Source organism: Oncorhynchus mykiss, chromosome 10 (assembly GCF_013265735.2).
Source record: "Oncorhynchus mykiss isolate Arlee chromosome 10, USDA_OmykA_1.1, whole genome shotgun sequence".
Lineage (NCBI taxonomy): Eukaryota > Metazoa > Chordata > Actinopteri > Salmoniformes > Salmonidae > Oncorhynchus > Oncorhynchus mykiss.
The window spans coordinates 58,659,465-58,683,192 of NC_048574.1; the positions used below are offsets into that span (position 1 = coordinate 58,659,465).

Sequence of the window (23,728 nt, forward strand, 5' to 3'; positions counted from 1 at the left end):
CGATTATTGAGTATATTGATTATAATATAAATGCTTATTGACAATGCTGGTGTGATCAGACAAACTCAGAAGGTCCATGACAATAATTTAGAAGTTCCATGACAATAATTTAGAAGTCCCATGACAGTATTCTCAATAATGGAGGAAACAATGTTTATTTGACTCTATATGCATTAATCCTTTTCAATTAAACTATGAGGTGCATGCTCTATTGTCATTAGCAATTGTCTAACCCTGTAAGCAATTTAGCGACAGTAAGAAGTATTTTCACAATTACTCCCCTCTTACCCTCATTCAACGAAAGAGCATAAACTAATATCATACTGTGCTATCAATAACTGGCAATAAAAGTGACATTTTATACTCTGTACAACTATTTGTCTAACTGAGTAAAGAAAAGATCAGTCTACATTATTTGTTGACATCAGTAGTGTCAGACCTTAAGTGTGTGCACACAACACTGGTGGTGTTTTCTCTACGGGTTCTATCTAATCTACCTCAACAGTTCCTATTGGGCTTTTTCAATGATCTACGCAACCTACTCCACATGTCCAAAGTGAAATCCACTGTCCTGATCCAGGAAATTGTGTCTATTTCCTTCTCAGCAAGGAAGAAGACTTGGCATATGGTTTCAGGTTACAGAAATTCCCACCATGAGATGTCATGGTTTTGTACTGTTATGCATATACAGGAACACCACCAATAATAGCTCGACCAACAGCATCAGTAGTTCCATGACGTTTACACCTTTTGAATATTTGGAATGCACAAGACTCCACTTTGCCAATAAACTGGTGTAAACAGCCCTATTAATCCGACCGATCATCTCAGTACATGAGCTCTTTTGAATGACACCCATGTGTTGCCCTGAAGTCACAAAGTGCACATTCCCCAACAAACCTCCCACTGAGTGACAGAAAGACTAGATTAGGTAGGGCTGTCTGAAAGGGACAGAGAGGACCCAAGATCAAAAGCAGTCACTCCTCACAGGTGGCAGTCAATAGACAGTTGAGTCCAAAATTAGATTAATTTTCATTTACCTGCACATTCTTGTCGAAGGCCTCAACACCTAAACAGCAATAAAAACGAATGAAAGGTAAGCATAAATACCATATTTATGCTTACTTTTTCATGTATACTGTACATAGAGATGTATTGGTCATGGAAATGTGGTTAAAAGTCATGGAGAAGTCATATAAAAGTAATGAAATTCCATCTCTCAAAATGTGTATGAATCCTGATCTATATACGGTCTTAGCTTATATTTTCAGAGAAAGTAATGCTTCTGCATCCAGAGGTGGAGACGTTGAGGGAGTCTTGCTGCCAGAGTGACACATTTTCAACCCCATCAGAAATGCTTGTCAATTAAAAATATTAAGAGTTAATTTCTTAGACTTTGTTCTAATTCATTCTTTACAATCTTGTTTTATGCATCGTATTTGTAAAATACAGAATTTCAATTGCTTTTATTGGTTTAAATGTAACTTCTTTATTTTGTTACAGTTACCACAGAACAAGTAGTTCACCAAAAAGTACCACAGGAACATCCCAGTCAAAACAGCTGTGGTGAAGCTAAGACTACATGATAAACACATGCAGTGACTTCCGAAGGTATTCAGATCCCTTGACCTTTTCCACATTTTGTTACGCTGAAAAGTTCTAAAATTGATAAAAATATATATAATCCTCAGCAATCTACACACAATACCACATCATGACGAAGCAAAAACAAGTTTTTAGACATTTTTTCAAATGTATTAAACATAAAAAACAGAAATGCCTTATTTACAAAAGTATTCAGACCCTTTGCTATGAGATCCGAATTTGAGTTAAGATTCATCCTGTTTCCATTGATCATCCTTGAGATGTTTGTAATAAATTATAAACAAAAATACATCTTCACCACAGGAGTAAATGTCAGTTGGCTTTATATTGCCGAGCATTCAGAGGTTGAGACAGAAAGAAAGAGGGAGAGGGTCGAAACAGCAGATCCGGGATAAGGTAGCACGCCCGGTGATCAGGTCAGGGTTCCAAAGATACTGGCCAGGTAGTCTTGAGGCATGGTCCTAGGGCTCAGGTCCTCCGGGAGGAAGAGAAAGAGAACTAGAGAGAGAGAGAGCATACTTAAGATCACAGGACACCAGATAGGACAGACTGAACCTAGACCAACGGCACATAGACTTTTGCAGCATAGATACTGGACACTGAGACGGGGGGGTCAGGGGACACTGTGGCCCCGTCCAACGTAAAGGTTAGACATATTAGTCCAATCAACAATAGATAATTGAGCAACATGCAGGCTATTATTAATAAAACATAACTTCAGATGAACAAAAATAGTTCAACCATGTTCCACTGATTCCTGATCTACTGGGTGAGCAGACTTCTATTCCTGCCCAGCAATGGCACCGTTTATATTGTCAACTCGTTAGGTTGAATCAGTTGAATCAGTTGTGTTAGTGCTGGGCTGGAACAGAAGCCTGCACACCCAGCAGACTATACAATAGGGCTATTGTGTATGACTTGTAACTTGTATACAACCTTTGCTAATAGGTACACATATAGCCTGTGGTATACAAGGATATACCCCTCATCTCTTGGGACATTCATTGGGATCGCTTCATCTGCGGACAGGTTTTCACAGCTCTCCGTAACTGAGGACAGAAAATATAAAAAATACTGGCTTCGTTATACTAAAATTAGACAGCATTGAATATGATGTTACTATTATGTCTCTGTCCTAGAAGTTTTCCTTACTAGGGACTGTAAACTGGAGAATGTTTTCATGATGTCCTCCTACAAAATTACCTGCCCTATCCTGACTCAAATAGGGCCCTTAATTATTTATGTTCCCTGTTTCACTCTGATGCAGAGAAACGTGTACCATACAAAAGACTAAGGGTAAAAGACTGATGCAATGGTTTACTCATGAATTGTCTGAGAAATTACAGGAAATAAATGTAGCTTGGGCTATGGCTAGACGGACTGATTCTACATCTGATTGGCAGCTCTTCAGAGATTTGAGAAATACAGTGCCTTCTGACAGTATTCACACCCCTGGACTTTTATTTTATTTTATTGTGTTACAGCCTGATTTTAAAATAGATTACATTGAGATTTTCTGTCTCTTTCAATGAGCGTGCAGGTTTTTCTTCTGAGAGCGACGCGCTGTTTTCCAAGTTATATTTTATTGTATCTCTGCAACCAACTCTCTCCAGTATTAGAAAGGGAGACGAAACACACCAATGCCATCCCAATGCAACATTCCAACGGGAGATTGCGGATCGGCATTTCACAACCAACCATGAGCCGAATATTGCCTTGCAGACCTTCATGGCATTATTTCAATGACCCCACAATACATACAGTTTCTGTGCAATGCTGCGCAACAGGCCAGAGGTAAAAGGGATTTCCATACCATAGCTGAATTTCCCAATGTCATTGGAGCAATTGACTGCACCCTCATCATAATAAAAGCACCATCATTAAACTTCGTCGAAAGAAAATATTTCCTTTCTGTCAATGTGCAGGTCATCTGTGATTCACATTTGGCTTTGTTGAATGTGGTGGCCAAATGGCCAGGTGAGACACACTATTCATTCATTGTGCAGAACAATTCAGTCAGCCTTAACCTCCATGAAGGAGTTGTTGAGGATGGATGGCTTATTGGTAAGTGACTTATGTTTTATTTGCAAGGTTTCATTTGCCATGTTAAACCTCTACTGGGAAACAATATCTGAATGTTGTGTTCATAACTGCAGGAGACCGGGGCTACCCATTAAAACCATGCCTGATGACTCCCCTCACAAACCAACAAGATGCAAGGTACAACCAAGCCCACGCACAAGAACAACAGTGGAACGCACCATAGGCCTGCTGAAAGGGCATTGGCTGTGCTTGTCTGGGACAGGAGGCATACTGCAATTCCAGCCCAGCAAGGTTTGCCTCTGAAATGACATTCCTGTTTAAGTCCAATCATTTATGTGTTGATCTCTTCTTGTTGTTTCAGGACTGTGTCAGTCAAAACATGCGGCGCGACTGAAGCGCTCGCCAAACAGGACACCCTTCTTGTAGGCCTGTGGATGGCTGAGGGATCAGGCAAATCCCCCACATCTGTGAAGATTTCATGTGTTGTTATTTTTGTTATATTCAGTTTGTTACATTTATTATGTTATGTATATTTGTTATATTTAATGTCAAGAAAATACGATTTAGATGTGGTCCATGTCTGAAAATGGTTGAGAAAATAAAGCTTGACATACCATCAGTTTGTCACGCCCTGACCTGTGAGAGCCTTTTTTATGTCTCTATTTTGGTTTGGTCAGGGATTTGGGTGGGCATTCTATGTTCTGTTTTCTATGTTTTGGTATTTCTATGTTTTGGCCGGGTATGGTTCTCAATCAGGGACAGCTGTCTATCGTTGTCTCTGATTGGAAATCATACATAGGCAGCCTTTTACCCTGTTGTGTTTGTGGGAAGTTATCTTTGTTAGGGGCACTAGAGCCCTGTTAAGCTTCACGGTCGTTTTTTTTGTTATAGGTTGTTTTGTTGGCGACATTTATCTTAAATAAAAATAAATGTTCGCTCACCACGCTGCGCTTTGGTCTACTTCCCATGACGATCGTGACACAGTTTGTGTGTCTGGCATGGTTATTCATTGGATGGGTCTCCCATTGATCGGGTTCCTGCCTACAAATGTCTGGTCATTTGGATAACAAAGACTTAATGTTTAAATAACATGGTTGAGCTAGTTATTAAGAAGCTAAGACTTAAAGAGGCTTCTTTTTTAGAAATCGATCTTCTTGCCTCCCCCTAATAGCAGGAAGCAGATTGTACAGTCAACTGCCTGACAGTTCTTGATTATTGTGACACCATTTACCAGATTGCAGCAATCACTACTCTAAATCTTTGGATGCCGTCTACCATAATGCCATTCGTTTTATAACTTGTGACAGTTTCAATACTTAATACCACTGCATCCGTATCAAATGGTGGGCTGGTCCTCATTAAAGTCCGGAAGATCAATTAATTATTCCCTTTTTGTTTACAAAACCCTACGACACAAGCTTCCAACTTACCTAACTTTGTTGTTAAAGTATAACAACATGAGATACTAATCCCGATCACTGAATTAGGTCCTCATTTTAATATACCTCATTGCTAGAACCAACTGCAAAATGCAATTGGTTGCTCTGACGCCACTTGGGCAATTAAACATATTGATTCGGGGAACTATTTTCTGAGGAATGTGGCTGTTTTTCTTAATTGTTTGTTGTGTTGTATTTCAGTAATCTGATTTGATTTGTCTATGAATTGTATGTGCAGGACTCCCTTGCAAAAGAGACTCTTAAGGCTAGGCGTCCCACCAGCGGAACAACTTCCGGTGAAACTGGAGGGTGCGCAATTCAAATAAATAATCATACGAATTATGGATATTAAACATTTAGGAACATATAAGTGTCTTATATCAGTTAAATTCTTGTTAATCTAACTGCACTGTCCAATTTACAATAGGCTTTACAGTGAAAGCATGCTGTGCGATTGTTTGAGGACGGCGCCCCACATCAAAATATTTTATCATAAATGTATCATAAATTCACAAATAGCAATAAAAAATTAAATTACTGTTTGAAAATCTTCCTTGGCTTTTTTTTTCTTCATAAGCATCTTAGTTTTTTTAAAATGGATTTCTAATGTTTTAAATTAATGGTTCACCCCAGACATTTGTTTTGCTATGGAATATTTAAACCACGATAACCAGAATGTTGTTGAAATGTGTATACTAAAAATTTGTGTCCGTGTCAGTTCCTGGAACCATAACCGTGGAAAGAGGGTGCGGCCCATTACATCCCTATTGATACTTGACTAGGGAAGAGTTGAGGTCTGAGGAGGAGGAATGAGGAAGTTCCTCATATATATTCTGTATCATCATTGCCACTGCATCTTTGCCCATACCTGGATTATAGTAGGCTACACAGTGGATACACTTTTTGACAGGCAAGAATGAGGCTCAACAATGTCAGCTGCCAAACGGGTCCCGCAAGTTTGAACCACCTACCCTTTAAATGGGTTAGAACCACACTGGTTGGCCAAATTTCACGTCTCATTCTTTCCATCATATAAAACACATCTGCACAAGAGTAGTTCATCTTCAGTTTTCAGAAAGCGAGGAGGAGAAGGTATTTGTGCATCGTTTCTCATTTGAGAAGGCTACAATCCGCAGGTCCTAGCTGACAACGTCTCGGATATAGGACAATTTATTCTCAGGTAAAATGCAGCTGTAGTGAATTTGACGGCCATGATTGCTTGATCAAATTTCACAGCAATTTTTCTTCATATTTCAAGACCTTGTAGGCTTACCTATGCAATTGAAAGCTGGCACATCTGCACCATTTGTTATTAACGGGACATCTTCCAAAGACAATACAGCCAATTAATTCTGAAGTTGTTTAGAACTGTTTTGGTGGCAATTAAAGGCGTGGTGCGTCTATAGGGATGTCTATAGGCATCCCATGGATGTACAACTGCTGAGTGATTGCTTAACAGGATATGTGTATAACGGTGCAAACAGTTGTTGATGTAGCCTAGGTGTTGATGTAGCCATTGTTTCTCAAACCGCTTCTCGGGGACACCTGAACTGGTTTAATGATTAATTGACAAATTAAATCAAGTTGGTTGGACGTACTGCCAAATTCTCTAAAACAATGTTGGAGGTGGCTTATGGTAGAGAAATTAGCATTCAATTATCTGGTGTACATTTCTGCGGTCAGCATGCCAATTACATGTTTCCTCAAAACTTGAGACATCTAAGAGTGGCCTTTTACAGTCCCCAGCACAAGGTGCACCTGTGTAATGATCACCTGTCAGGTGGATGGATTATCTTGGCAAAGGAGAAATGCTCACCTACAGGGATGTGCAAAACATTTGAGTGAAATAAGCTTTTTGTGCATATGGAACATTTCTGGGATCAACACATGAAACATGGTACCAACATATTACATGTTGCATTCATATTTTTGTTCAGTGTAGTATGGAAATAGTCATTTAAACACCTTACTCTGCTTATCTTAATCGGCATCAGGTTAAAATTGAAGTAAGCATACCCTGAATAAAACGCCTGGTTTCCTGAGCAATCTTTTGAATTATTTGGACCTAATTGGGCAGGGGTTAATTTGATCCGCGCATGTGCTAGCACCAATAGAGCAAGCCTCGTTCTTCCAGCCGAGATCTTTTTAACATGTAAATACGGATAGCCAAGCCTGCTTTGCCTTCATGTTGGTGCTAGCAAGCTATCAAGCAGGCTAGGTAGTGCTACGTATCAACATCCAATCTAGTAGGGGCTGGAAACTATTGTGAGCTTCCATTATTTAGAGCCACCGTTCCCTCAACAGCCTCCTGTGCATCATAGAAGTAGTTTTCACATACACACTTTATATGTCCGAACTCAGAATCAAAAAGGTTTCACAAAAATAACATGGTCACTGTGATAGAAAGTCTATTTTGATTGTCGATTTTCTGCATTCATCAAATTTCCCATCAGGTAGCTTGATTTCTGATTTCCATGTACGCTGGAATTTTTGGGAAATCTTCTTCTTTCAAAGCATATAAGCGTTTTAAACAACATTTTATATTAATCTGACTTTCCACAGTAATTGTATTATTGTGTGCATTCAACCGTGCTCACTTCAAATAATGTCAGACTTGAGCATCTTCACAGAATGCATATCTCTACCTTAATTTCTCTGAATAACCTACATAAGTATATGAATGACTCAATATGAATGATTGTCCTAAACCACTGAATGGTAGCCATTCTAATGTTACGATGGGGCTGCCAAACATGCTACCCTGAAAATAAATGTAATTTATCCTACTGCAAAGACTAGAAGTGATTCTTTGATTGACGTTGTCATTGACAAAGGATTCTGTGTTTTATTGACTTTATTATGCATTTGAAATATTCTACTCTGAAAGTGTACAGGCTTTGAAAAATGATAAAGACCGGATCCTCCACATTGATACCAATGACTTATATATAGACTAGATGATTGATAGGGAGGGCTGTGTTGGAGCCACTGGGCCTCCATCTTGGCACTCCATCACCGTTGTAGAAAATATTTTGGAAGCTTTAGAAATGCATTTATGAATGTCTACATTAGTTTTTGCCATGTTTATTATATTACAGACACCTTAATGCATACTTTTAAATGACATGTTATATATCTATATATAAACTCTGCAAAACAACGTCCTCTCACTATCAACTGTGTAAATTTTCAGCAAACTTAACATGTGTAAATATTTGTATGAACATAACATTCAACAACTGAGACATAAAGTGAACAAGTTCCACAGACATGTGACTAACAGAAATGAAATAATTTCTGTTAGTGTGGCCACCAGCTTCATTAAGTTCTGCAGTGCATCTCCTCCTCATGGACTGAACCAGATTTGCTAGTTCTTGCTGTGTGACGTTACCCCACTCTTCCACTAAGGCACCTGCAAGTTCCCAGACATTTTTGGGTGGAATGGCCCAAGCCCTCACCCTCCGATCCAACAGGTTCCAGACGTGCTCAATGGGATTGAGATCCGTGCTCTTCGCTGGCCATGGCAGAACACTGAACACATTCCTGTCTTGCAGGAAATCACGCACAGAATGAGCAGTATGGCTGGTGGCATTGTCATGCTGGAGGGTCATGTCAGGATGAGCCTGCAGGAAGGGTACCACGTGAGGGAGGAGAATGTCTTCCCTGTAACGCACAGCGTTGAGATTACCTGCAATGACAACAAGCTCAGTCCGATGATTCTGTGACACACCGCCCCAGACCATGACGTACCCTCCACCTCCAAATCGATCCCACTCCAGAGTACAGGCCTCAGTGTAACCCTCAGTCCTTCAATGATAAATGCGAATCTGACCATCACCCCTGGTGAGACAAAACCGCGACCCGGCACTTTTTGCAAGTTCTGTCTTGTCCAGCGACGGTGGGTTTGTGCCCATAGGCGACGTTGTTACCGGTGATGTCTGGCGAGGACCTGCCTTACAACAGGCCTACAAGCCCTCAGTCCAGCCTCTCAGCCTATTGCGGACAGTCTGAGCACTGATGGAGGGATTGTGGGTTCCTGGTGTAACTTGTGCAGTTGTTGTTGACATCCTGTACTTGTCCCGCAGGTGTGATGTTCAGATGGACCGATCCTATGCAGGTGTTGTTACACGTGGTCTGCCACTGTGAGGATGATCAGTTGTCCATCCTGTCTCCCTGTAGTGCTTTCTTAGACATCTCAGTACGGACATTGTAACTTTTTGCCCTGGTCACATCTGGAGTCCTCATGCCTCCTTGCAGCATGTCTATGGCACGTTCACGCAGATGAGCAGGGACCCTGGGCATCTTTCTTTTGTTTTTTTTTCAGTCAGTAGACAGGCCTCTTTAGTGTCCTAAGTTTTCATAACTGTGACCTTAATTGCCTGCCATCTGTAAGCTGTTAGTGTCTTAACGACCGTTCCACATGTGCATGTTCATTAATTGTTTATGGTTCATTGAACAAGCATGGGAAACAGTGTTAAAACCCTTAACAATGAAGATCTGTGAAGCTATTTGGACTTTTACGAATAATCTTTGAAAGAAAGGCTCCTGAAACAGGGGCGTTTTTTTTTTTGCTGAGTTTATATAAACATTTTCCTTAAAGTACAATTTTTAGATATTTCTAATGTTCTAATGTTACACCACGAAAATACTTAAATACATGTAATTTTGTCCTCTAAACATTTAATTGAAATACAGAAGAAACCCATTAATTCCTATGGAGGACTGCTCCTATGGGGAGGGGTAATATTATGGCCGAAAGGTGGCTTCAAAGCCTCTCAATGGCCAATACATAGCAATTAGCAATCAAGGGTTTATATGCATCATTGATTGATACCTGTTCTGAAAATTGCACTGTCTGGATAAAAAGTTATTGAAGGATAATGAAGGATCCAACATCAAAAGGCTCCAAATGTTTGAAGTTCTATTGTGAAATTGAAAACGATCTGAGGATAAAGAGGGACACAATAATGAGTTCTATTGTGGCTAAATACACAACGTGTTCTTTGGAGGAGGTGGTGTTTTATTGTCTCTAAAGATATAACAACTTGGGCTGCATTTCCAAAGGCAAATTTTGTGAGCAGTAAATCTTATTTTTCTGTAAGAATGTCAATTTACTTCCTGATAGACTGGGAGCATTAGAGACACCATTTATACAATAACATGTCATTCAGCAGCGCAATGTGTACTAGCCAGCAGGTTTGTTAATATGGGGGCTTATTCTAGTACAGAGAAGGATGATGCTCATCACCTTAGCAAGAAGTAGTTTCATATTTCATTTGTATAAAGCCTGCCTCAAATAGACTGCCCCCAGGTTTGTCACAGCTAGTGACTTGACAGTTTGCTGCTCCAAATTAAAGAAACAGACACCTTAAACAGACACCTACACTAATGAGGTCATTTTGTTGAATAATGTGAGTCACTTAGGAAGTTCTCAACTTGTTCTTTAACTTCTTACTTCAGTTGTACATTCCAGATTCAGGAATGTCTCGAACATCATGCAATGTGGAACATTTCATATTCAGCAGAAGCTTTGAGATTTAAAGCTGAAGTCAAGTCCAAAATTATTATCATCCTTGATACAGATTAGCAAAAAAGACTGTCTAAAATAAACAATTAAAATACTGAGTTATATGGCATGCTCAATAATTTTTTTACAATTATTTTGGCCGGGACGATACCAGTATCTTGTTAGAAGCCTATTGTGGCAAGGAAACAAAACAGGATGTGTATGTAACTTCTTTAGCAACCAGCCCTAATGTTGAAAACAAATCATTATGTTGTCATTCATTTATTTATTTTCCAAACTATAGCACACAATATTTTACATTCAGAAGGTTTTTGAAGGACCAAAGAGTTTTTTCCGCCTCGTGTTTTCACTTTTACCATGACATCGTCACAGCCCTAAAAGGTGTACTATTTTATACTAGTACAATTGCTCAGAGACAGACAATTTTTTTTTTACAAAAATAAAATAGGGGTCAAAAGCACAGACGAAGGATATCAAGGGTCTGGAAAGAGTCTGTGGGAGGAATGGTCTAAGTTCCCCAAAGGGAGGGTGCTGGAGTATTAAAAACAGGGGGCACCTGTTTAGTGGTAGTATTAGTATACAATTATATAATTTCAAATTTTGTAGAGTATGCAATATAGCTCAGTATTTTTTTGCTCATCTTTATCAATGGTGCCAATAGTTTTGGACCTGACTATCTATCAAGGTTTAAAGATGATAGGTTGATAGCACAGGCAAGACAGGCAATATAGTTGATGCATTGTTGAGTTGCTTTGATATCAAATTAACCATCTTGTCATGAGAGAGCGAGTGAGAGATAGTGGCATTATCACTCATCCTCTCCAAGACTGGTTCTGTCAGCTTTGTTCGATTGCCACACATTTCCCCGCAACAGGTTTTAATGTGTGGCTATAAATGGTTCTCATCTTTCAGCAGCACTGGGTGTTTGAAATTCCAGATATAGATGACAGGGGCAGATGACCTAGAAATGAAAAAGTAGGCCGATGTTGAGCTGAGATAAAACAGTAATGGTTTTGATCCATCTCTCTCATCTGTTTTAGAGTCTACCAAATATAGGAGTTGTAACAGCCTTCAGAACACTCACTAAGATAGGATCTACAACGATTACACAGTAACATAGAATGGGAATGTGCAGGTTTGGATGTTATGTTTTGAAGTTCTGATCTGGATAAACTCATCGCTGTGTGTGAACATTACAGTATGTAATGTCAGTGAAATACCAACCTATGATTTTGTGAAATTAAGTAAGTAGGAATTCTGTTGGAATTCTGAGCTCTCACCCTTAGCTGTTGAGTCCCGGTTGTAAGCCTTAAAGTCACATATTTTTGGCATATCCTTTTAAGATTACTAGGATTTACACCTTTGGAACTAGCCTCTACACCTTTATAGGTGGGGATGGGGCAACTGTAACAAAGGGACCCCGGAGTGCTTACTGTAAACACTGTTGTTGAAGCAGTTTTTGTTACTAATCAGTCTTTTGAAATATCAGATCAACTCCGAAAAATATCTGATGTGATTGGTCAAAGCCTGTCTAAACACAGCCCTTGTAATCGAGATGGGGCCATCGTGGTTTTGGTCAAAATCACTACATTTTGGGTACATCCAGTCACGACTTCTATAGATTGACAATGTTGTCAAAAAACAAAGCCACACACTTTGATTACTGCTAACCTTAGCCACACCTATTGTTTATTTTCGATTTTAGGACAATACACTAATATACACTGAAAGCAGTGGAGGCTGGTTACTTTGAGGAGGATGGTAGACCCACAAAGTGTGTTTTAAAAATCATCAAAGACTCATTATTTTAACCTAAAGCATTTAATAAAGACATTTATAGCACAATATTTCGGGGAAGGGGAATGAGAGGGCTACATACACCGTGTTGAAAAGGGATCACCAGTCATTGAATGAGGGTATGTGGCATGAGTTGAGATGTTCAGAGGGTTGACTAGAGTGCAGGACAGGATTTTACCGGGAACCAAAAAAACGTAACACATTCACAACACAGTTAGACAAAAGAGCTAAGAATGAGTTAGTCTAACTAAGCAAGGAATTAAATATTTTATGTTTAATAATGTGATTGTGTATGTGATTGACTCTACAAAGAGTGATGAGAGATACTTGATAGAGGTACTCATGGTGTTTGGAAGGGAAACATTCAATGTGCCAGTGGATGAGCGGGCACCTCATCAGTTCATGTCAGGAGAAAGTTGACAATGGTAGTGGAGTGGAGTAGTCATCACCTCTTAATCAGGAAACATGAGGGGACTTAGCTGTAAATACAAATAGCAGATACATTCCATTACAGCTGCGCCATCGTACGAGTTTCTCTATGAAGTTAAACTCAGACATCTCAAAATTCATAAAGTCAAACACAGACTTGACACATCATTAGTAGCCCAAGAAACGTTCCTGAATAAAACCCTGATCATCCAAATACCTGACTATAACTGACAACTGCAGACTGGTGGCACCATAGGTCCCAGAGCGGTGGGGCAATTTTTCCCCTTAGCACCTGGAGTTTTTCCTTATCTGTTAACCCTGGACCCTATAAGGTATGACAGTGATTAATCAGTTGTAAAAAGGTTTTATATGGGCTATGATGGCACCAATTTTTCCTAATCAAGTCACATGGCTTTAAAAAAACTCCTGAAAAAAAGGGGGATTTCCTCTTCCCAGCCAGACACGTAGACAACAACTGATAGACAGTATAACTCAGAGGGCTGAGATTGCTTTAAACATGTTTGCATCATGCAGGTCTATGCAACTGTAGGCCTTAGAAAAAAATATTCACATCTGACATCACTATTATGTTGATTGATTAATTCCAGGTCTTAATTTTGGATTAAAAACGTATAGGCAGCCTAGCCATCCCAATTTTGAATATAATCTAAATTTGATCACATTCACATTTTCTCCTGACACACATAAATACATAATGTTACCAATTAGTTTACCCTGACCATAGGCTGTATGCAGCTGCTCTTATTAGTAGCCTACAGTTGATCAGACTGAAGAATTGTCTTGTTTTCATCCCATACATCATGTCAGATTTCTAAAGTTCAGGTGTAGCCTAGGCTACTGCTACATTAATGTCATGAGTTCTGCTTGTTGCTGTCCGGAGTGATTATGTGTTTTCATCTTTGCTCAATAAATACCGGAGAAAAGTGCAAAGCCTACTTGAGTGCACAAAAAAAAATTCTGTGTCAAGCTCTCTCTTTAATCTAACTTTTAATGGATGATGCCGTGGAAGCTATCAAATCATTCGGAATTGTTTTCGACATCCCAGAAAAGATACTCAGCATGTAAAGCATCGTAACGTGCAATTACAGGCGGCTTGATGATAGTTAACGAGCTATACATTTGATACCAGTTGCTATTGAACGCTCTCACCTTTTCATCCTTCTTCATGACACTGATCTCAGGCAGAGGTCGACCATCGCTTTTATTTTGCACCTTTTCCATGTACCCCAGAGAATGTAAGGGGTTCTTCAATAAAAAGTCCACAACATTTTTGGCAGCTTTGGCCAATCTAGCATTCTGGCGGAGAAAACTGCACACTCGCGCTGGTAGCTAAAGTTAGATAGCTACTGAAGTTAGTGCAATTTATAAATTGCTTTGCTAACTGGACACAAAATTAAGTTCTAAACCCCCCAAAACTATTTATAATATACCTCCATCTCCTGTAATTTGAAAAAACTCATTTGAATTGAATAATGTCCCCAAAATGCTCAAATATCACTCTTAATCTCTATCCAACAATGTCACCAAGCTTCTTAACACATAGAACCCCCATAATGCTCTGTGGCACAATCCCAATACAGCACACTAGGTTCATTCTCTGATCCTACATATCTGATTGGATGTACAACATGTCAGTTCATAATGCAAAAGCTTTGATTGGTTGGAGGACGCCCTCCGGAAGTGGTCATAGTTACCATATATGTCTATGGAAGGCGGTGAGGCCTACCAGCCTCCTAGGTTTTGTATTGAAGTCAATGTAGCCAGAGGAGGATGGAGGCTAGCTGTCCTCCGGCTATACCATGGTGCTAGCCCAGACAGTGCTGTTGAAGTTACTGTAGACCTTCGATGAAAAACAATATATTTTATTTGGTGACATGAATATATTTAGTATAGTATTATCTAAAAAGGATAACTTTTTAAATATTTCACTATTTAAGGAGCCTCCACTGACTGAAAGTAGAGAACAGGGTTGAATGCATTTATCAAGCTTATGAGACATGGGCCTACTAGTTAATGCATAGGGATACTGTTAACAACTGTAAGTAGCAAGGGGATTGTTTATTGAATATCAATTAACATTATACAATTTTGGGATATTGACTGATCTCACATCACATCTCACATAGACTAATTAATGTTAGTCTTTATGATATGATCATTTCTTCAACATGGGTTAATGTAAGATCTAATTGGGTTCATTGATGATTGACACAAATTAACATATTATGGACAAATTAATATTAGTCTATATCATGGATCATCAACTAGATTCAGCTGCGGGACAATTTTTTCTTGAGCAGATGGTCAGGGTGCCAGAAACATACATACAAATAATTAGTTGGCTGCAAAATGACTGCCAAAATTGACGGCAATAAATTGACCACAGATTGACACCAAACAGATATAATATTTGAATGAAACAATAATTTAAACTTTATTTACATTTGTATACGATCACAATTAGCTCTATATTATGGTAGGGAATTATTTGGAACAGATTTCCAAAAGAAAAATCTACTGATTCTCTGGTGTTTTTACATTCTCTGGTCTTTTATTTCCAACAATAATTACAAAAAAAAAATTTTTTAACAGAAAACTTAGTTGGCCCCCAAAAAATCAGTGGTCGCCCACAGACCACCAGTTGCGGAACCCTGGTCTATATCATAAGTAGTTCAATAGGTGTTCATGTGAGCTGTAATGGGCTTAATTAAATATTTGATGTGCATGGATTGATGTTGTATACCTCTACAGGGACATGGCAGATATGGAGCCTCTGATCATTCTCCTTCTGCTAGCAGGTAAAACACTTGGTGTGTGTGTTTTGTGTGTATGTGTGTGTATCTAAGTGTCTGTGTGTTTGTGTGTGTGTGTATCTATGTGTGTTTTGTGTGTGGGGGGGTGTTTGTGTGTGTGTGTATGTGTATCTGTGCATGTTTTTTGTGTGTGGGGGGGTGGTTGTGTGTGGGTGTGTTCCTCGGGTTAACCTGACAGGTTCATCAGGGGTTGCAAAGCCACCTTTTACCACTATAGTTGGAAATAATAATTATGACTTTATTAGCCTACTTGGTGTTTCTTGTACAGTGTATAAGGTGGATGGATATATTGGACTGGAATGTATAGGCATGTCTTACATTTTTATGAATTGTTTTCTAACAGGACTAGCAGGGAAGACATCAGCAACAGACACAACAGCAATAGGTAATATACCTTCATATGGATCAACATTCCAACGGCTTCAACACAATCCATTGAATCAAACCCCAATTGGGAAACAGATTCAATGGTAATTGAGACCACACAAGATGCAGTCAAAATCACTGCCTCATAACATTTAGAATGGCAATCTGTAGTTATCAACACAGCTACTGAACAATGCCACAAACAGATGCTACCAAGTGGTTAGGGTAAACGTTGAAAACAAAACCACAGAAAAAACATGCCTTCATTCAATTCATTATCATTTGCCGGTAGTGTGATTTCAGGCTGAATATGACTATTTTGCCACCAGATACCAGCAGTACTTAAACACTTCGAGAAGATACTTGTCTTATCTTTGCATGCAAAACCCCTGGTTTACTTTCTGTCTGACATTACAATACATGTCCCTAATACTTTTACATTTACATGGTAGTTACATAGGCAGTGTAATGTAGTTACATTATAGGTATTTGTAACTGGTAAACCTGTTCGTAAACAGTAACTAGTTTTATTTATTTATTTTTTATTTCACCTTTATTTACCCAAGTAGGCAAGTTGAGAACAAGTTCTCATTTACAATTGCAACCTGGCCAAGATAAAGCAAAGCAGTTCAACACATACAACGACACAGAGTTTCACATGGAGTAAAACAAACATACAGTCAATAATACAGTATAAACAAGTCTATATACGATGTGAGCAAATGAGGTGAGAAGGGAGGTAAAGGCAAAAAAAGGCCATGGTGGCAAAGTAAATACAATATAGCAAGTAAAACACTGGAATGGTAGATTTGCAGTGGAAGAATGTGCAAAGTAGAAATAAAAATAACGGGGTACGAAGAAGCAAAATAAATAAATAAATAAAATAAATACAGTAGGGAAAGAGGTAGTTGTTTGGGCTAAATTATAGGTGGGCTATGTACAGGTGCAGTAATCTGTGAGCTGCTCTGACAGTTGGTGCTTAAAGCTAGTGAGGGAGATAAGTGTTTCCAATTTCAGAGATTTTTGTAGTTCGTTCCAGTCATTGGCAGCAGAGAACTGGAAGGAGAGGCGGCCAAAGAAAGAATTGGTTTTGGGGGTGACTAGAGAGATATACCTGCTGGAGCGTGTGCTACAGGTGGGAGATGCTATGGTGACCAGCGAGCTGAGATAAGGGGGGACTTTACCTAGCAGGGTCTTGTAGATGACATGGAGCCAGTGGGTTTGGCGACGAGTATGAAGCGAGGGCCAGCCAACGAGAGCGTACAGGTCGCAATGGTGGGTAGTATATGGGGCTTTGGTGACAAAATGGATTGCACTGTGATAGACTGCATCCAATTTGTTGAGTAGGGTATTGGAGGCTATTTTGTAAATGACATCGCCAAAGTCGAGGATTGGTAGGATGGTCAGTTTTACAAGGGTATGTTTGGCAGCATGAGTAAAGTATGCTTTGTTGCGAAATAGGAAGCCAATTCTAGATTTAACTTTGGATTGGAGATGTTTGATGTGGGTCTGGAAGGAGAGTTTACAGTCTAACCAGACACCTAGGTATTTGTAGTTGTCCACGTATTCTAAGTCAGAGCAGTCCAGAGTAGTGATGTTGGACAGGCGGGCAGGTGCAGGCAGCGATCGGTTGAAGAGCATGCATTTAGTTTTACTTGTATTTAAGAGCAATTGGAGGCCACGGAAGGAGAGTTGTATGGCATTGAAGCTCGTCTGGAGGGTTGTTAACACAGTGTCCAAAGCTTTCCAGTTTCACTGACTCACCAAATGATGTGCAGCTCACTCACTTGCGATGACCAATGTGCTGGTGCTGGTGAAACAAAAGCCCATCTCTCTTGTTTTACTTTCTAAAACTCTGTTCTTCACTCAATAGGCTTATTGGAAGTTGATTACATATTTGGTAGCCTACAGACAGATTAGTCTTCTCTTTTCAGCAGGAGCCATTTGCTTTCCAACCTGTGTTTTCCCGCTATTGTTTTTGAAATATTGTGAAAGGCCTGTTTTGACTTCATGCTGTTCACTGACATATTCACCACGTGTTCCCAACTTTAGCTAAATAAGCTAAAGTATAGGTCTACTCCTGGTGTAGTATTCTGAGTAATTCATTTTCTTTCTGGACAGCAGTAATTCTATAACTATGGCAAATACATTTTTTATTCATCAGGGGTGTTCAGCACTTTCAGCACCCTTCCAGCAGCTATGATTCTATGAGGAAATAAATGAAGTGCAATGCTGGACAGATGAGAGTTGCAGGCTCATGTCTATCAGAGCAAGGAGAGAGAGATCATAGAATGAGAGATCATGCTGGTTCTGTGAAAGATACAAGTGCGCTTCTCTCTCACCACAGCAATGGCCGCGTACTGGTGTAGGCTAGAATGTTGGCCACGTATTGGTATAGACTAGAATGTTGGCCACGTATTGGTATAGGCTAGAATGTTGGCCACGTATTGGTGTAGGCTAGAATGTTGGCCAGGTATTGGTATAGGCTAGAATGTTGGCCACGTATTGGTATAGGCTAGAATGTTGGCCACGTATTGGTATAGGCTAGAATGTTGGCCACGTATTGGTATAGGCTAGAATGTTGGCCACGTATTGGTATAGGCTAGAATGTTGGCCACGTATTGGTATAGGCTAGAATGTTGGCCACGTATTGGTATAGGCTAGAATGTTGGCCACGTATTGGTATAGGCTAGAATGTTGGCCAGGTATTGGTATAGGCTAGAATGTTGGCCACGTATTGGTATAGGCTAGAATGTTGGCCACGTATTGGTATAGGCTAGAATGTTGGCCACGTATTGGTATAGGCTAGAATGTTGGCCACATATTGGTATAGGCTAGAATGTTGGCCACGTATTGGTATAGGCTAGAATGTTGGCCACGTATTGGTATAGGCTAGAATGTTGGCCACGTATTGGTATAGGCTAGAATGTTGGCCACGTATTGGTATAGGCTAGAATGTTGGCCACGTATTGGTATAGGCTAGAATGTTGGCCACGTATTGGTATAGGCTAGAAAGTTGCGCAAACCATAAACCAGGGCCGTACCAAAATAAATAAATTATTAGAATATCAGGAACATTTCAAAATAACTTTTTCTTTTAGAGGGCAGGATATTTACAGAGGAGGCAACGTGAATTAACTCTGAATGCTTTCATTATCATTTTTACACTGCAGAGTGACAATTATTTTTCATGCCACAAGAGGTAGTGGATCGTGGCAAATGGATTCCAGAATTTAACAAAACAAAACTGGGAGGTGCCAGATCTTGTTCCAGCACGCTCAAATGAAGCATTGCACACCACCACAAACAGATGCCAACACAGCTTCAGTGTCTTTAAATGTGACAACACCACAACCAATTAGCAACATTACTTTTGCTCCATAATATGACTACACTGACACCAGATATGAATACTACATTACCACTGAGTGTTGCTGTTTCCCCACAACCACACACTATAACAACTCCATAACCTATTGATGTGACAATTACTTTGCAAACAGTCTTAAATACAACTTAAAATTCTCAAATGTGATAACAATTCCAACTAGAGGGCTGCATTCCGCAGGATGCCTGCAGGTCCTGACAGAGATCATTGTATTGTGGTCAGACAGATTACTTTGGGATTAAAATGTTTTTTTTTTGTCCAGCAGATTGTTTGCTTTGTATACGTTAACACTCTCCTAGTTGGGCGTGCAAGTTAACGTATGTGTGTTCTCATTGAAATAGAGTGGTCTTTCTACATGGATGGAGAATCACGGGGCAGTTTCCTACTGTGTCTGCAGATACTTATCGATAATGAAAAGAAGTCGATGGCGCTCAAACCAACTTGAGTCAAGGTTCAATCTTTATTTTTCATCATTGAAAAGGAGGTTACTATGGCGAGCGAGCGTTGCACCTTTTCGTTTTCAATAAGTAACGGTTACCCATTTATTTGTCTCTGCCTGGAGAATGTACTCCTAAAATGTAGGTTGTGTCCTACAGTATATGCAAAACGTAGCAAGTGTCCCTTTCATCATTCTTGCTGCTTCAAGTTCAGTAGCCATACGTGTGTGTCTCAGTTAAATAGAGTAGGCTGTTGCATGAGCGGAGAAGCACAGGGCAGATATCTTTCCAAAGAAATGTACTTCCTAAATATGATTGGGCTATGGTATACTACATTGCCTAGAATTAGGCCTAAATATTGATGACCCATATTTCTCAGTCTGAAAATCTTCATACTCCTAAAAGTTAGGCTATAAAAAAATCTCAAGAGAAAATGCAAGTCTCTCCAACTCTGCTCTCTTCAAACTACATCTAGCATATTGGCAGATATAGCCCATTAATACCGATAGCCTAATATAATGGACCACGTGAGAATCTCTGGTAATTTAACCCATATCTTAAGTTATTTTTGCACATTTAATATTGCCAATTGGCAGGGGCACAACTTGGGTTTTTAGTGATGATGAGTGAGAAAGTTATAGATGTACTAATATTATCCCCCCCTTCCCAAGTCATGCTAACCTCTGCTGTTATTCAAATGGTGAGAGGTTAGAATGTCCCAGGGGTATGATATTTGTGTGTCTGTAACTTTATCACTCATCATTATTATTCAATATTCATTCAGGATTTTTTGTAATCATGGTAGCACCCACACTAATGTAGAAGTGTTTAGAAACATATTCTATTTATTTACAATAAAAGTGACTCCAAAATGACACAATACATTATTTTCCATTAATTTCTAGAGGGTCCAGAATTATCTGAAACACAACCATAACCCCCCTCTTCATATCTACTGTATCAATAATATGTTCCACTTTCTTCCTTTTTTCCTTGTCCACCATCTTCTTCCTCCTCATCAGCTACAAAACCTAGAGAAGATAGGACCATTTGCAAGCCGCACTGCCATCTCCCAGCAGTTGCCTCTCTTTATCTCTCCCTTGAAGCTTTTCTTTCACACAGTCTGTCGGCATGCTTTGTGGTGTCCACATGGTTCTAAATCTAGTCAGCAGACACCGCTAAACAGCCTACCAGACCGCTTTAAGGCATCCGCATAGTCCTAAAGCACACAAGGCATGTTTTTGTATTACAGTGCAACGATAAAACTGGGGGAGACTAAAATACTATTTCAGAATGTGTGTGTGTGGGGGGGGGGTCATGTCCCAAGTGAAAGCTGCACCCCTGCCTAAAGGGCGCAAGATTTCTGGGACCATTCCTGGCAAGTGAGCTGCATCCCATATGCCTAAAATAATATTGTAACATTTGTTACTAATTTGTTATAACATATCAGTTCATTATAACTTGCATATGCAAGGAATGGTTCATTCAAGACTGTGCAATTCTATTAAAATAAATCACAACGTAGGGGGTGTGATACGGTCCCAAACAGGTGAAGTAGGTAAATTCCATTTAACTACGCAGCCTGGAGTTGATTATCTGTCTTTTATTATTGCTACTTGACATAGAAAACAAACTAACAAATGTGGTTGTAAAAATGTTTCATTCTGAAGAGAAAACCCATTGCCTTCTTATCTTATGCTCATCAACAAGAAGCAAAACTGAGTAACCCTACGTCCTCAGCACAGTTGATGAAACATCTGTAACTTTGTTGACTGGATTTTATGTCAGAATATGTTTAGAGTTGTACACAATTTTTAGTCACTGTACAGTTAATACGATTTAGGTATAATGAAATCCCATAGAACATCATTGTACCAATCAGAATAGAAAACCTAAAAATCAATTTTATAATTACAGAGGTCATTGTACCAACACAACCCCCAGCAGCCACAACAACTTCAGCTGTGGATACAACAACAAAAGCTGTTCCTACATCAACCACAGCTGTTCCACAAACAACAACAGCTGCTCCCACAACAAACACAGCGGATCCACCAACAACCACAGCTGCTCCCACAACAACCACAGCTGCTCCCACAACAACCACAGAATCTCCCACAACAATCACAGTTGCTGCCACAACAACCACAGCTGTTCCCACAACAACCACAACTGCTCCCATATCAACAACAGCTGCTCTCCCAACAACCACAGCCTCTCCAACAACAAACACAGCGGCTGCCACAACAACCACAGCTACTCCCACAACAACCACAACTGCTCCAACAACAACCACAGAATCTACCACAACAACCACAGTCGCTATTTCAAAAACCATAGAACCTCCCACAGCAACCACAGCTGCTCTCACAACAACCACAGCTGCTCCCACAACAACCACAGCTGCTCCCACAACAACCACAGCTGATCCCACAACAACCACAGCTGCTCCCACAACAACCGCAGCTGCTCCCACAACAATCACAGCTGATCCCATATCAACAACAGCTGCTCCTCCAACAACCACAGGTGCTCCCACAACAAACACAGCGGCTCCCACAACAACCACAGCTACTCCCACAACAACCACAGCTGCTACAACAACAACCACAGAATCTACCACAACAACCACAACTGCTCCAACAACAACCACAGCTGCTCCAACAACAACCACAGCTGCTCCCACCACAACCAAAGCTGCTCCCACAACAACCACAGCTGATCCCACAACAACCACAGCTGCTCTCACAACAACCACAGCTGCTCTCACAACAACCACAGCTGCTCACACAACAACCACAGCTGATCCCACAACAACCACAGCTGCTCTCACAACGACCACAGCTGCTCCCACAACAACCACATCTGCTCCAACAACAACCATACAAGCTCCAACGACAACTACAATTGAGGCTACAACAACCACAGATAATCCAACAACAACCACAACTGCTCCCACATCAACCACACCTTCTCCAACAACAACCACAGCTGCTCCCACAACAACCACATCCTTCCCCACAACACCCACATCTGCTCCCACAGCAACCACAGCTGCTTCAACAGAAACCACAGAATCTTCCACAACAACTACAGCTGCTCCACCAACAACCACAGCTGCTCCCACAACAACCACAGCTGCTCCCACAACAACCACAGAATCTCCCACAACAATCACAGTTGCTGCCACAACAACCACAGCTGTTCCCACAACAACCACAACTGCTCCCATATCAACAACAGCTGCTCTCCCAACAACCACAGCCTCTCCAACAACAAACACAGCGGCTGCCACAACAACCACAGCTACTCCCACAACAACCACAACTGCTCCACCAACAACCACAGAATCTACCACAACAACCACAGTCGCTACTTCAAAAACCATAGAACCTCCCACAGCAACCACAGCTGCTCTCACAACAACCACAGCTGCTCCCACAACAACCACAGCTGCTACAACAACAACCACAGAATCTACCACAACAACCACAACTGCTCCAACAACAACCACAGCTGCTCCCACAACAACCACAGCTGCTCCCACCACAACCACAGCTGCTCCCACAACAACCACAGCTGATCCCACAACAACCACAGCTGCTCTCACAACAACCACAGCTGCTACCACAACAACCACAGCTGCTCACACAACAACCACAGCTGATCCCACAACAACCACAGCTGCTCTCACAACGACCACAGCTGCTCCCACAACAACCACATCTGCTCCAACAACAACCATACAAGCTCCAACGACAACTACAATTGAGGCTACAACAACCACAGATAATCCAACAACAACCACAACTGCTCCCACATCAACCACACCTTCTCCAACAACAACCACAGCTGCTCCCACA

The 23,728-nt window shown here is 40.4% G+C and overlaps 1 non-coding gene across 1 annotated transcript; it reads left to right on the forward strand.

The window, feature by feature from the left end:
* Positions 1–6,085: 6,085 nt before the first annotated feature.
* Positions 6,086–22,160, forward strand: LOC110533161. Its single transcript, XR_005034191.1, has 4 exons — positions 6,086–6,267; positions 15,613–15,659; positions 16,018–16,059; positions 21,783–22,160. It is a non-coding gene; the product is annotated as an uncharacterized LOC110533161 (transcript).
* Positions 22,161–23,728: the final 1,568 nt, after the last annotated feature.